The sequence below is a fragment of the Heloderma suspectum genome, chromosome 3 (genome assembly GCF_057233095.1).
Source record: "Heloderma suspectum isolate Gila_16-S chromosome 3, 16-S_ref, whole genome shotgun sequence".
Classification (NCBI taxonomy): Eukaryota; Metazoa; Chordata; class Lepidosauria; order Squamata; family Helodermatidae; genus Heloderma; species Heloderma suspectum.
This window is the reverse complement of record NC_139460.1, coordinates 15,233,364-15,245,111: the sequence shown is the minus strand read 5'-3', so window position 1 is coordinate 15,245,111 and position 11,748 is coordinate 15,233,364.

Genomic DNA, 11,748 nt, shown 5'->3' with positions numbered 1-11,748 from the left:
AAGGACAAGCTTTTATGAGGGAACATCTCCCTCTTGTGCTTCTGTTAGGGAACTACTTGAACTTCACGAACATAATAAAAGACGAACATTCAAACACCACAGAATCCCTCAGAGAAAGCACCTTGAAACCACTGTTAGGGTGAACTTTTAAAAATAACTCATAGGGCTGTCCACCAACCAATTAAAGAATTTCAGTTTATTCATCAGCTGCTTTTTATTTCTTTGTGATTCTTCTTCCCACATTTCTGTTGTGAAACACATTCAAAGCAGATTACAAGGATTGCAATAATTAAATGGTTACATGTAAACAAATTTGCATAGTAAAAACAGTACAACAGAGGACGGTCACAACTTTTTCTTATGGGCTTTACTCCTGGAATTGGCCTCACCTGCACACATGCAGCAGGCAGAGGTTTTCCTGGCATGAAGATGGAGGGGAGGGAAAATGTTTCAGCTGCTACATGTCTTTGGGCATCTCTACACCAGCCTAAAATCCTGCATTAAAAACAGGGCTTTCTGCTTCCATTTTAAATGCAGGATCACAACTGACTCCCTTTACACGTGCTTCCTTTCCCCCCTGCCTTCTCCACACATCTGAGTCTTCCATTATTTTTCATTGATCTCACTCCTCTTCTTGCCACTTTAAATGTTTTCACACAGGAAACTGAAGTGGAACACAGTGGGGTAATTTGATAGCTCATTATTTGCAATCTATTTAAAAATGGAGGAAAGGGCATTTAGTGCAGGAGATGCCCTGGGGGGTCACGGCAGGGTCACGGCATCATGGAAAGAGCCCGCAAACTTCCGTGAAGGAGCAATCTCAATTGCAGGATAAAAGCTCAGTGTGAAGGAGCTCTTTGTCTATCCGCTATTAAAGACACAGGCCTTTAAAACCATCTGTCAACCCTATGTATCTGTTTGAGATGCTGAAGGAATTATTAAATACTTCACAATTTAATACACAATCCTAATATCATCTAGATTGTCAAATAATATCTTATTTTTAATTCCTGTTACAGTCACACATATAAAACCATGTTGCCATAATATCATTCTTAAGTTAGGATTCCTTGCTTACTGCACTTGCTGAGTAAGTTTATAATACTCATTTGTTGTTGCTCAGTCGTTAAGTCGTGTCCAACTCTTCGTGACCCCATGGACCATAGCACGCCAGGCCGTCCTGTTCTCCGCTCTCTCCCGGAGTGTGCTCAAATTCATATTAATTGCATCAGTGATGCTATCTAGCCATCTCATCCTCTGCCGTCCCCTTCTCCTTTTGCCCTCAGTCTTTCCCAGCATCAGGGTCTTTTCCAGAGAGTTTTCTCTTCGCATTAGGTGGCCAAAATATTTCAGCTTCAGCTTCAGTATCTGTCCTTCCAATGAGCAGTCAGGGTAGAGTTCCTTTAGGATGGACTGATTTGACCTCCTTGCAGTCCAGGGGACTCGTAAGAGTCTTCTCCAGCACCACAGTTCGAAAGCATCAATTCTTCGGCACTCAGCCTTCCTGATAGTCCAGCTCTCACAGCCAAACATTACTACTGGGAAAACCATAGCTCTGATTATACGAATCTTTGTCAGCAAGGTGATGTCTCTGCTTCTTCCTATGCTGTCTAGGTTTGCCACAACTTTCCTCCCAAGGAGCAAGCGTCTTTTAATTTCACGGCTACAGTCACCGTCTGTGGTGATCTTGGAGCCCAAGAAAGTAAAATCTGTCACAGCTTCCATTTCTTCTCCTTCTATATGCCAGGAAGTGATGGGGCCAGATGCCATGATCTTCGTTTTTTTAATGTTGAGTTTCAAACCAGCACTCTCCACTTTCACCCTCAACAAGAGGCTCTTTAGATCCTCTTCGCTTTCTGCCATTAGGGTGGTATCGTCTGCGTATCTGAGGTTGTTGATAATTCTCCCAGCAATCTTAATTCCGACCTGTGATTCATCCAACCCGGCATTTCTCATGATGTACTCTGCATATGAATTAAATAAGCAGGGCGACAATATACAGCCTTGTCGTACTCCTTTCCCAATTTTGAACCAGTCGTTTGTTCCATGTCCGGTTCTTACTGATGATTCTTGACCCTCGTACAGGTTTCTCAGGAGACAGGTAAGGTGGTCTGGTACTCCCATCTCTTTCAGAATTGGCCACAGTTTGTTGTGATCCACACAATCAAAGGCTTTAGCGTAGTCAATGAAGCAGAAATAGACGTTTTTCTGGAATTCTTTTGCTTTCTCCATGATCCAGCGAATGTTGGCGATTTGATCCCTAGTTCCTCTGCCTCTTCGAAACCCAGCTTGTACTTCCGGTAGTTCTCGGTTCATGTACTGCTGAAGCCTAGCTTGTAGAATTTTGAGCATAACCTTGCTGGCATGTGAAAGGAGCGCAATTGTACGGTAGTTTGAACACTCTTTGGCATTGCCCTTCTTTGGAACTGGAATATAAACTGACCTTTTCCAGTCTTGTGGCCACTGTTGAGTGTTCCAAATTTGTTGGCATATTGAATGCAGCACTTTAACAGCATCATCTTTTAGGATTTTAAATAGCTCTGCTGGAATACTGTCATCTCTGCTAGCTTTGTTGTTAGTAATGCTTCCTAAGGCCCATTTGACTTCACTCTCTAGGATGTCTGGCTCAAGTTCAGTGACAGCACTATCATGGCTATCGGGGACATTAAGATTTTTCCTGTATAGTTCTGCTGTGTATTCTTGCCACCTCTTCTTAATCTCATCTGCTTCTGTTAGGTCCCTGCCTTCTTTGTCCTTTATCATGCCCATTTTTGCACAAAATGTTCCCTTGGTATTTCCGATTTTCTTGAAGAGATGGCTAGTCTTTCCCATTCTATTGTTTTCCTCAATTTCTTTGCATTGTCCATTTAAGAAGGCCTTCTTGTCTCTCCTTGCTATTCTCTGGAACTCTGCATTCCGTTGGATATATCTTCCCCTTTCTCCCTTGCTTTTCGCTTCCCTTCTTTCCTCAGCTACTTGTAAAGCCTCATCAGACAGCCACTTGGCTTTCTTGCATTTCTTTTTCTTTGGGATGGATTGAGTTGCTGCCTCCTGAACAATGTTACAGACCTCTGTCCATAGTTCCTCAGGCACTCTGTCTATCAAGTCTAATCCCTTAAATCTATTCCTCACCTCCACTGTATATTCATAAGGGATATGTTTTAGGTGATACCTGAATGGTTTAGTGGTTTTCCCCATGTTCTTCAATTTAAGCCAAAACTTTGCAATAAGAAGCTCATGATCTGAGCCACAGTCAGCTCCAGGTCTTGTTTTTACTGACTGTATAGAGCTTCTCCATCTTTGGCTGCAAAGGACATAATCAATCTGATTTCGATATTGACCATCTGGTGATGTCCATGTGTAGAGTCGCCTCTTGTGCTGTTGGAAAAGAGTGTTTGCTATGATCAGCGTGATCTCTTGGCAAAACTCTATCAGCCTTTGTCCTGCTTCATTTTGTACACCAAGGCCATGCTTGCCTGTTATCCCAGATATTTCTTGACTTCCTACTTTAGCATTCCGATCCCCTATGATGAAGAGGACATCTTTTTTTGGTGTTAGTTCTAGAAGGTGTTGTTGGTCTTCATAGAACCGATCAACCTCAGCTTCTTCGGCCTCAGTGGTTGGGGCATAGACTTGAATTACTGTGATGTTGAATGGTTTGCCTTGGATTCGTACTGAGATCATTCGATTGTTTTTGAGATTGTACCCCAGTACTGCTTTTCCCCTTTTTCCCCACCCCTTCATGGATCACTGCCTTGTTGTGGCGAAGGGGCTTGCGTAACTCAGTGAAGCCATAAGCTATGCCGTGCAGGGCCACCCAAGACGGACAGGTCATGGCAGAGAGTTCTGACAAAATGTGGTCCACTGGAGAAGGAAATGGCAACCCACTCCAGTATTCTTGCCAAGAAAACCCCATGGAACGTGTCACAAGGCTAAAAGATATGACGCCGGAAGATGAGCCCCTCAGGTCGGAAGGTGTCCAATATGCTACTGGGGAAGAGCAGAGGGTATTTCCAAGTAGCGTCAGAAAGAGTGAAGCGGCTGGGCCAAACCCGAAAGGACACTCAGCTGTGGATGTGTCTGGCGGTGAAAAGAAAATCCGATGCTGTAAAGAACAATATTGTTTAGGAACCTGGAATGTCAGATCAATGAATCAAGGTAAGCTGGAGGTGGTCAAACATGAGATGGCAAGATTGAACATCGACATCTTGGGAATCAGCGAACTAAAATGGACAGGCATGGGCGAATTTAATTCAGGTGACCATCATATCTACTACTGTGGGCAAGAATCCCTTAGAAGAAATGGAGTAGCACTCATAGTCAACAAAAGGGTGGGAAAAGCAGTACTGGGGTACAATCTTAAAAATGATAGAATGATCTCAGTACGAATCCAAGGCAAACCATTCAACATCACAGTAATTCAAGTCTATGCCCCAACCACTGAGGCCGAAGAAGCTGAGGTTGATCGGTTCTATGAAGACCTACAACACCTTCTAGAACTAACACCAAAAAAAGATGTCCTCTTCATCATAGGGGATTGGAATGCTAAAGTAGGAAGTCAAGAAATCACCGGGATAACAGGCAGGCATGGCCTTGGTGTACAAAATGAAGCAGGACAAAAGCTAATAGAGTTTTGCCAAGAGAACATGCTGATCATAGCAAACACTCTTTTCCAACAGCACAAGAGGCGACTCTACACATGGACGTCACCAGATGGTCAATATCGAAATCAGATTGATTATGTCCTTTGCAGCCAAAGATGGAGAAGCTCCATACAGTCAGTAAAAACAAGACCTGGAGCTGACTGTGGCTCAGATCATGAGCTGCTTCTTGCAAAATTTCGGCTTAAATTGAAGAACATAGGGAAAACCACTAAACCGTTCAGGTATGACCTAAATCATATCCCTGATGAATATACAGTGGAGGTGAGGAATAGATTTCAGGGATTAGACCTGATAGACAGAGTGCCTGAGGAACTATGGACGGAGGTCCGTAACATTGTTCAGGAGGCAGCAACGAAATCCATCCCAAAGAAAAAGAAATGCAAGAAAGCAAAGTGGCTGTCTGATGAGGCTTTACAAGTAGCTGAGGAAAGAAGGGAAGCGAAAAGCAAAGGAGAAAGGGGAAGATATAGCCAACTGAATGCAGAGTTCCAGAGAATAGCAAGGAGAGACAAGAAGGCCTTCTTAAATGAACAATGCAAAGAAATCGAGGAAAACAACAGAATGGGAAAGACTAGAGATCTCTTCAAGAAAATTGGAGATCTCAAGGGAACGTTTTGTGCAAAGACGGGCATGATAAAGGACAAAGAAGGCAGGGACCTAACAGAAGCAGATGAGATTAAGAAGAGGTGGCAAGAATACACAGAAGAACTATACAGGAAAGATCTGAATGTCCCTGATAGCCATGATAGTGCGGTCACTGAACTTGAGCCGGACATCCTCGAGAGTGAAGTCAAGTGGGCCTTAGGAAGCATTAGTAACAACAAAGCTAGCGGAGATGACAGTATTCCAGCCGAGCTATTTAAAATCCTAAAAGGTGATGCTGTTAAAGTGCTGCATTCAATATGCCAACAAATCTGGAACACTCAACAGTGGCCACAAGACTGGAAAAGGTCAGTTTACATTCCAATTCCAAAGAAGGGCAACGCCAAAGAGTGTTCAAACTACCGCACAATTGCGCTCATTTCACATGCCAGCAAGGTGATGCTCAAAATCCTACAAGCTAGGCTTCAGCAGTATGCGAACCGAGAACTACCGGAAGTACAAGCTGGGTTTCGAAGAGGCAGAGGAACTAGAGATCAAATCGCCAACATTCGCTGCATCATGGAGAAAGCAAGAGAATTCCAGAAAAACGTCTATTTCTGCTTCATTGACTACGCTAAAGCCTTTGATTGTGTGGATCACAACAAACTGTGGCAAATTCTGAAAGTGATGGGAGTACCAGACCACCTTACCTGTCTCCTGAGAAACCTGTACGAGGGTCAAGAAGCAACAGTAAGAACCAGACATGGAACAACCGAGTGGTTCAAAATTGGGAAAGGAGTACGACAAGGCTGCATATTGTCACCCTGCTTATTTAACTTATATGCAGAGTACATCATGAGAAATGCCGGGTTGGATGAATCAGAGGTCGGAATTAAGATTGCTGGGAGAATTATCAACAACCTCCGATATGCAGACGATACCACCCTAATGGCAGAAAGCGAAGAGGATCTCAAGAGCCTCTTGTTGAGGGTGAAAGAGGAGAGTGCAAAAGCTGGTTTGAAACTCAACATTAAAAAAACTAAGATCATGGCATCTGGCCCCATCACTTCCTGGCATATAGAAGGGGAAGAAATGGAAGCAGTGACAGATTTTACTTTCTTGGGCTCCAAGATCACCGCAGACGGTGACTGTAGCCATGAAATTAAAAGACGCTTGCTCCTTGGGAGGAAAGCTATGGCAAACCTAGACAGCATAGTAAGAAGCAGAGACATCACCTTGCCGACAAAGGTCCGTCTAATCAAAGCTATGGTTTTCCCAGCAGTAATGTATGGCTGTGAGAGCTGGACTATAAGGAAGGCTGAGCGCCGAAGAATTGATGCTTTCGAACTGTGGTGCTGGAGAAGACTCTTACGAGTCCCCTGGACTGCAAGGAGGTCAAATCAGTCCATCCTAAAGGAAATCAACCCTGAGTGCTCATTGGAAGGACAGATAATGAAGCTGAAGCTCCAATATTTTGGCCACCTAATGCGAAGAGAAAACTCCCTGGAAAAGACCCTGATGCTGGGAAAGACTGAAGGCAAAAGGAGAAGGGGACGGCAGAGGATGAGATGGCTAGATAGCATCACGGATGCAATGAATATGAACTTGAGCACGCTCCGGGAGAGAGTGCAGGACAGGAAGGCCTGGCGTGCTATGGTCCATGGGGTCACGAAGAGTCGGACACGACTGAACGACTGAACAACAACAACAACTGCTTTTCCCACCCTTTTGTTGACTGTGAGTGCTACTCCATTTCTTCTAAGGGATTCTTGCCCACAGTAGTAGATATAATGGTTACCTGAATTAAATTCGCCCATGCTTGTCCATTTTAGGTCACTGATTCCCAAGATGTCGATGTTCAATCTTGCCATCTCATGTTTGACCACCTCCAGTTTACCTTGATTCATTGATCTTACATTCCAGGTTCCTAAACAATATTGTTCTTTAAAGCATCGGACTTTCTTTTCACCACCAGACACATCCACAGCTGAGTGTTCTTTCGGCTTTGGCCCAGCCGCTTCACTCTTTCTGGCGCTACTTGGAAATTCCCTCTGCTCTTCCCCAGTAGTATATTGGACACCTTCCGACCTGAGGGGCTCATCTTCCGGCGTCATCTCTTTTAGCCTTGTGATACGTTCCATGGGGTTTTCTTGGCAAGAATACTGGAGTGGGTTGCCATTTCCTTCTCCAGTGGACCACATTTTGTCAGAACTCTCCACCATGACCTGTCCGTCTTGGGTGGCCCTGCACGGCATATCTTATGGCTTCACTGAGTTACACAAGCCCCTTTGCCACAACAAGGCAGTAATTTTATTAATCCACTGCTCCCACGTTTATAGGATTACAGCCTTATAGCACAATCCTAAACATATTTACTCAGAAGCAAGTCCAACCGAGTTCTCAGGGACTTTTCCCCTGGTAAGTAGGTGCTTCCAGATGAAGGGTTCCTAGCGCTACCAATGAGAAGGCATTGTTCTTTCTTAATGGATTATCTGCAGTGAGAGAAAAATTAGAAGAAACATTGGGAAAACATGGGAGGCTTATGGGTTGAAGACAACGCCATCTGGACAGCCTGTATGATTAGGAGTTTAGTCTTTTTCCCTCACTCCAATTGGGTCAGTTCATCAACTCTCAACTTGGCTGCTAAACCCTTTCTACCCAACCAATAAATTATAAAGGAGGTTTCTAGCCATGAAAAGATTAAAAAAGGAAAAAATAAAACACCTTTGCCTTGACAGAGGGCCAAATTAGATGTGACATGGAGGGAGCAATCCTATGGCCCCTAGAAGTGTCTGAGGGGCCATAGGATAGTTTGGATTCCCCAACACAAGGTTGGAGATAGTGCTCCAACCTTGGAGTGGGGAATTAGAGAACCAATATCATCCACCCCCTCCCACGCCCTCTCGCAGCCAGCACAGAAAGAACCACGCCAGCTGCCCTCTGAGTCAGGAAAGGAGAGAAGGGTCAGCCCGGTTAGTACTTGGATCAGAGACCACCTGGGAATCAGGCTTCCTGCATTGAGCAGATGGTTGGACCCGATGGTTTGTAGGCCCCTTCCAACCCTATGAGTCAATGAGTGTTTCAGTGGGTGGGGAGGAGTCTGGAGAGGCCAGGATATGAACTATCCTGAGCTCTCTTCAGCCTCCTTCCCCGTTCCTGAAACACCCCAGCTAGACGGGCAAAAAGGTGCATCTAGCAAAAAATACAGGGCAGGAAGATGAGGAGGTGAAAATTGCCTTTGCTACTCTTCTCGCTCTGCATAGGATGACCGTAAGCCTCTGAGATCGGGGGCTTACGATCATCGAGGGTGCAACCTATAGGATTGCCCCCTAATACTGTTATTAGTCTTTGAGTGATATTTTTCATTTAATAAATTGCAGTGGGGTGGGGATGGGGTGGCAGGGGCAGGGGCAGGGGCAGGGGCAGGGGCAGCCAGGTTGGGATTATGACATGGCGGGAGAAAGGCCTTTGTTCCCATTGCCCTGACTTGAACCAAGCCTGCTAGTTGCCTGGGAGGCAAGCTTCCACTGGAACCAATTAAAGAGGCTGATTTGGATTGGGACTGTGGCAGAAGGAAAGGGTTAAAGACAGTGGAGGCTGGTGGCTCCGATGTCCTTGGGGCGGAGGATCCGCACTGGGTTTCAGTCAGAACTCTAAAGGGGCTATCCAAGGCACAGCTTGGATAGCTCCTTTAGAGTTCTTACTGGTTCTGACTGAAACCTGGAGTGGATTCACCCACCCACTGACATCGGAGCCACCAGCCTCCACTGGTTAAAGACCCCCCCCCCCCCCCCGTCTCTACATGCCATATCCCTCTTGGCCCCTGGGTTCCCTCACAAACTTCTGTTGTTATCTCCATTTGGAGATACAAGGGTATTTAAAGGCAATTAAACCTCCAATACCCTGCATAGAACTGAGCTATGATTTGCAGGCATGAGAGCTGTTGCCCTGGGTCTTTCTCCTGACTAGACTGGGTTAGAAGAACTGAGCTGTACTTTGCAGGAGTGAAAGCTGCTGCAGTGGGGCTTACTCCTGAGTAGACATGCATAGAACTGAGTTGTGTTTTGTATGCTGTGGGAAGGATTCCAGGAGAGAGAGGGAGGTAGATGCAGAACACACTTGCTCCTGTTCCACCTGGTCTCTCTCTTCCCTTGCATTTACCACCAGTTGCCCTGTGTGAAGCACCTGATAAGTTTTTATTTGTTAAAATTTTATTATTTTTATGTTAGTTGTAAGCTGCCTTGGTAGTATTTGTATCCCGTAAATTTCTGTTTATTCGTTCAGTCGCTTCCGACTCTTCGTGACTTCATGGACCAGCCCACGCCAGAGCTTCCTGTTGGCCGTCGCCACCCCCAGCTCCCCCAAGGTCGAGTCCGTCACCTCCAGAATATCATCCATCCATCTTGCCCTTGGTCGGCCCCTCTTCCTTTTGCCTTCCACTTTCCCTAGCATCCCGTAAATAGCATATAAATAATTGTAATAAATAGGGGATTCTTTTATAAAAGTTTTGGACTCCCCTGAATTATTTAGGTTCTTTTGGAGCCCTTTTATTTGGGATATATAAGTATTCTCAGAGGTCTGATCAAACAAATGAGAGGGTAGCAGCTGATTCAAGTTTGCTTTGTAAAAGTTTGGTTGTCTTTGTACCTCCACCTTGAACCCAATCCATTTCAGTTTCCTTCTGAAGATCAGACCTAGCCACTGCATGCTTGGTGCTGCATAGGACCCATTCTATCTGGACCTGGTACTGTGATAGGAGTCAGGCTCTAAAGGACTCCTTTTCATCCTATTTTCATGGAGTTGCCAACAAGAGGTGACAGATGAGTCACCTCTGAGAGAAAATGTACACATTAAGATACATATACATTTAAAGTAGTCACTTTGGTTAAAGTAGTCGCTTTGATTCTGAGGAAAAAGTAGCTTCAAGGCCCAAATCTGGTGAAGCACACTTTTTAAAAAAGGTGTGCTTATCATCATGTGTAGTTTGGCCCAAGGTGCATCTGTTTTGTTACTCAGAACCACCTCCCTTAAGATAATTTCCAGCAAGTCACTGACTTAGCAGAATTGTGGACTTAAAGGGTGAAACTGAACATATACAGTGCCAACCCAAGATATTTCACTGTCAGGAGCGCCCTAGCTGCCTCTTAAAGTGCCTTCTAGTTGCCAAAACAAGACGCAGACAAAAGGGATCCTTTCCAAGGCTTTATTCCTTTACAACCTAATGACTCTTTCAGATGCTAATTGCCAGCGACTAAGCAAGGAACTGCATAGCAGAGTAACCTAAGCTCCATGTACGCAGTTGGTCCCCATTTGGAGAAGGATGGGAAAAGCTCTGAAACTTATGGGCTAGGAGGGGAGGCTCCCACCCTTACCCGTGGGGCATCGGGACGCAACCGTTCCTGTAGCACCAAGCGGGCCGAGCGCCTCCTCTCGGTGCCCTCCACCTTGCGTCTCTCTCTGAGCCGGCACCTAGCGTCTAGCAACAACCGCTCTCCCGCTCTTTCGCTGCCAGGGTCACTATCTCTCTCAGGAATGCGAACTGCAGGGGCCTCTCCCTGCAGCTGCGCCTCTGAGAGATGAGTGGGTTCCTCTCCCACGAGTTGTAGCTCTTCCTCAGAATCAGAGCTGCTTTGGGGCTCTATGGGCTCAGATCCAACCCTGATATTCGCTGCCTGAGGCGGAACCCATATGGCACAGCCCTCTCCTTCTCGGACCAACACTTTAAAAAGCCTTGCTGCAATAGATACAAATTCCTATCTTCACCTATGCCCTTCCACTCATGGTGCCTCCCAAAGCAGGTTGTTCCTCCCTGCTGAACAGCAGGAGCAGGCCTGGTCCTGCTGAACTTAAACCTCAGTGGAGAGTTAGCATTAGCATTTGCTGCTACAACCGTTTTCCTAACACCAGCTTCTAGCACTTGAACTCTAGATAATCTTTGGAAGCTTTCAGTGGCCAGAATTCCATCCTTCAGTCCCCTAAAATGGGGTTAGGCTTCTGACCACATCCCATCCCGACATAAAAGCCAGCTGCTGCAGTTGGGCTCATGGACTTCCTCTGAAGAACAGCCTACAGCTCTGCTTTGTTCCTTCTAGACCTCAAATTTTGCTTCTCTTTTGCTTTAACACACCCAGGCATGGTGAAGATATGCCTCAGAGCATATGGACTACAATAGGTAGAATAGATTGATGCCCAGATTAATGAAAGGGTTCAGCGGAAGGCAACAAAGATGATCAGGGGACTGGAAACAAAGCCCTATGAAGAGAGACTGAAAGAACTGGGCATGTTTTGCCTTGAGAAGAGAAGACTGAGGGGAGATATGATAGTGCTCTTCAAGTACTTGAAAGGTTGTCACAGAGAGGAAGGCCAGGATCTCTTCTCGATCATCCCAGAATGCAGGACACGGAACAATGGGCTCAAGTTACAGGAAGCCAGATTCCAACTGAACATCAGAAAAAACTTCCTGACTCTTAGAGCAATACGACAATGGAACCAATTCCCTAGG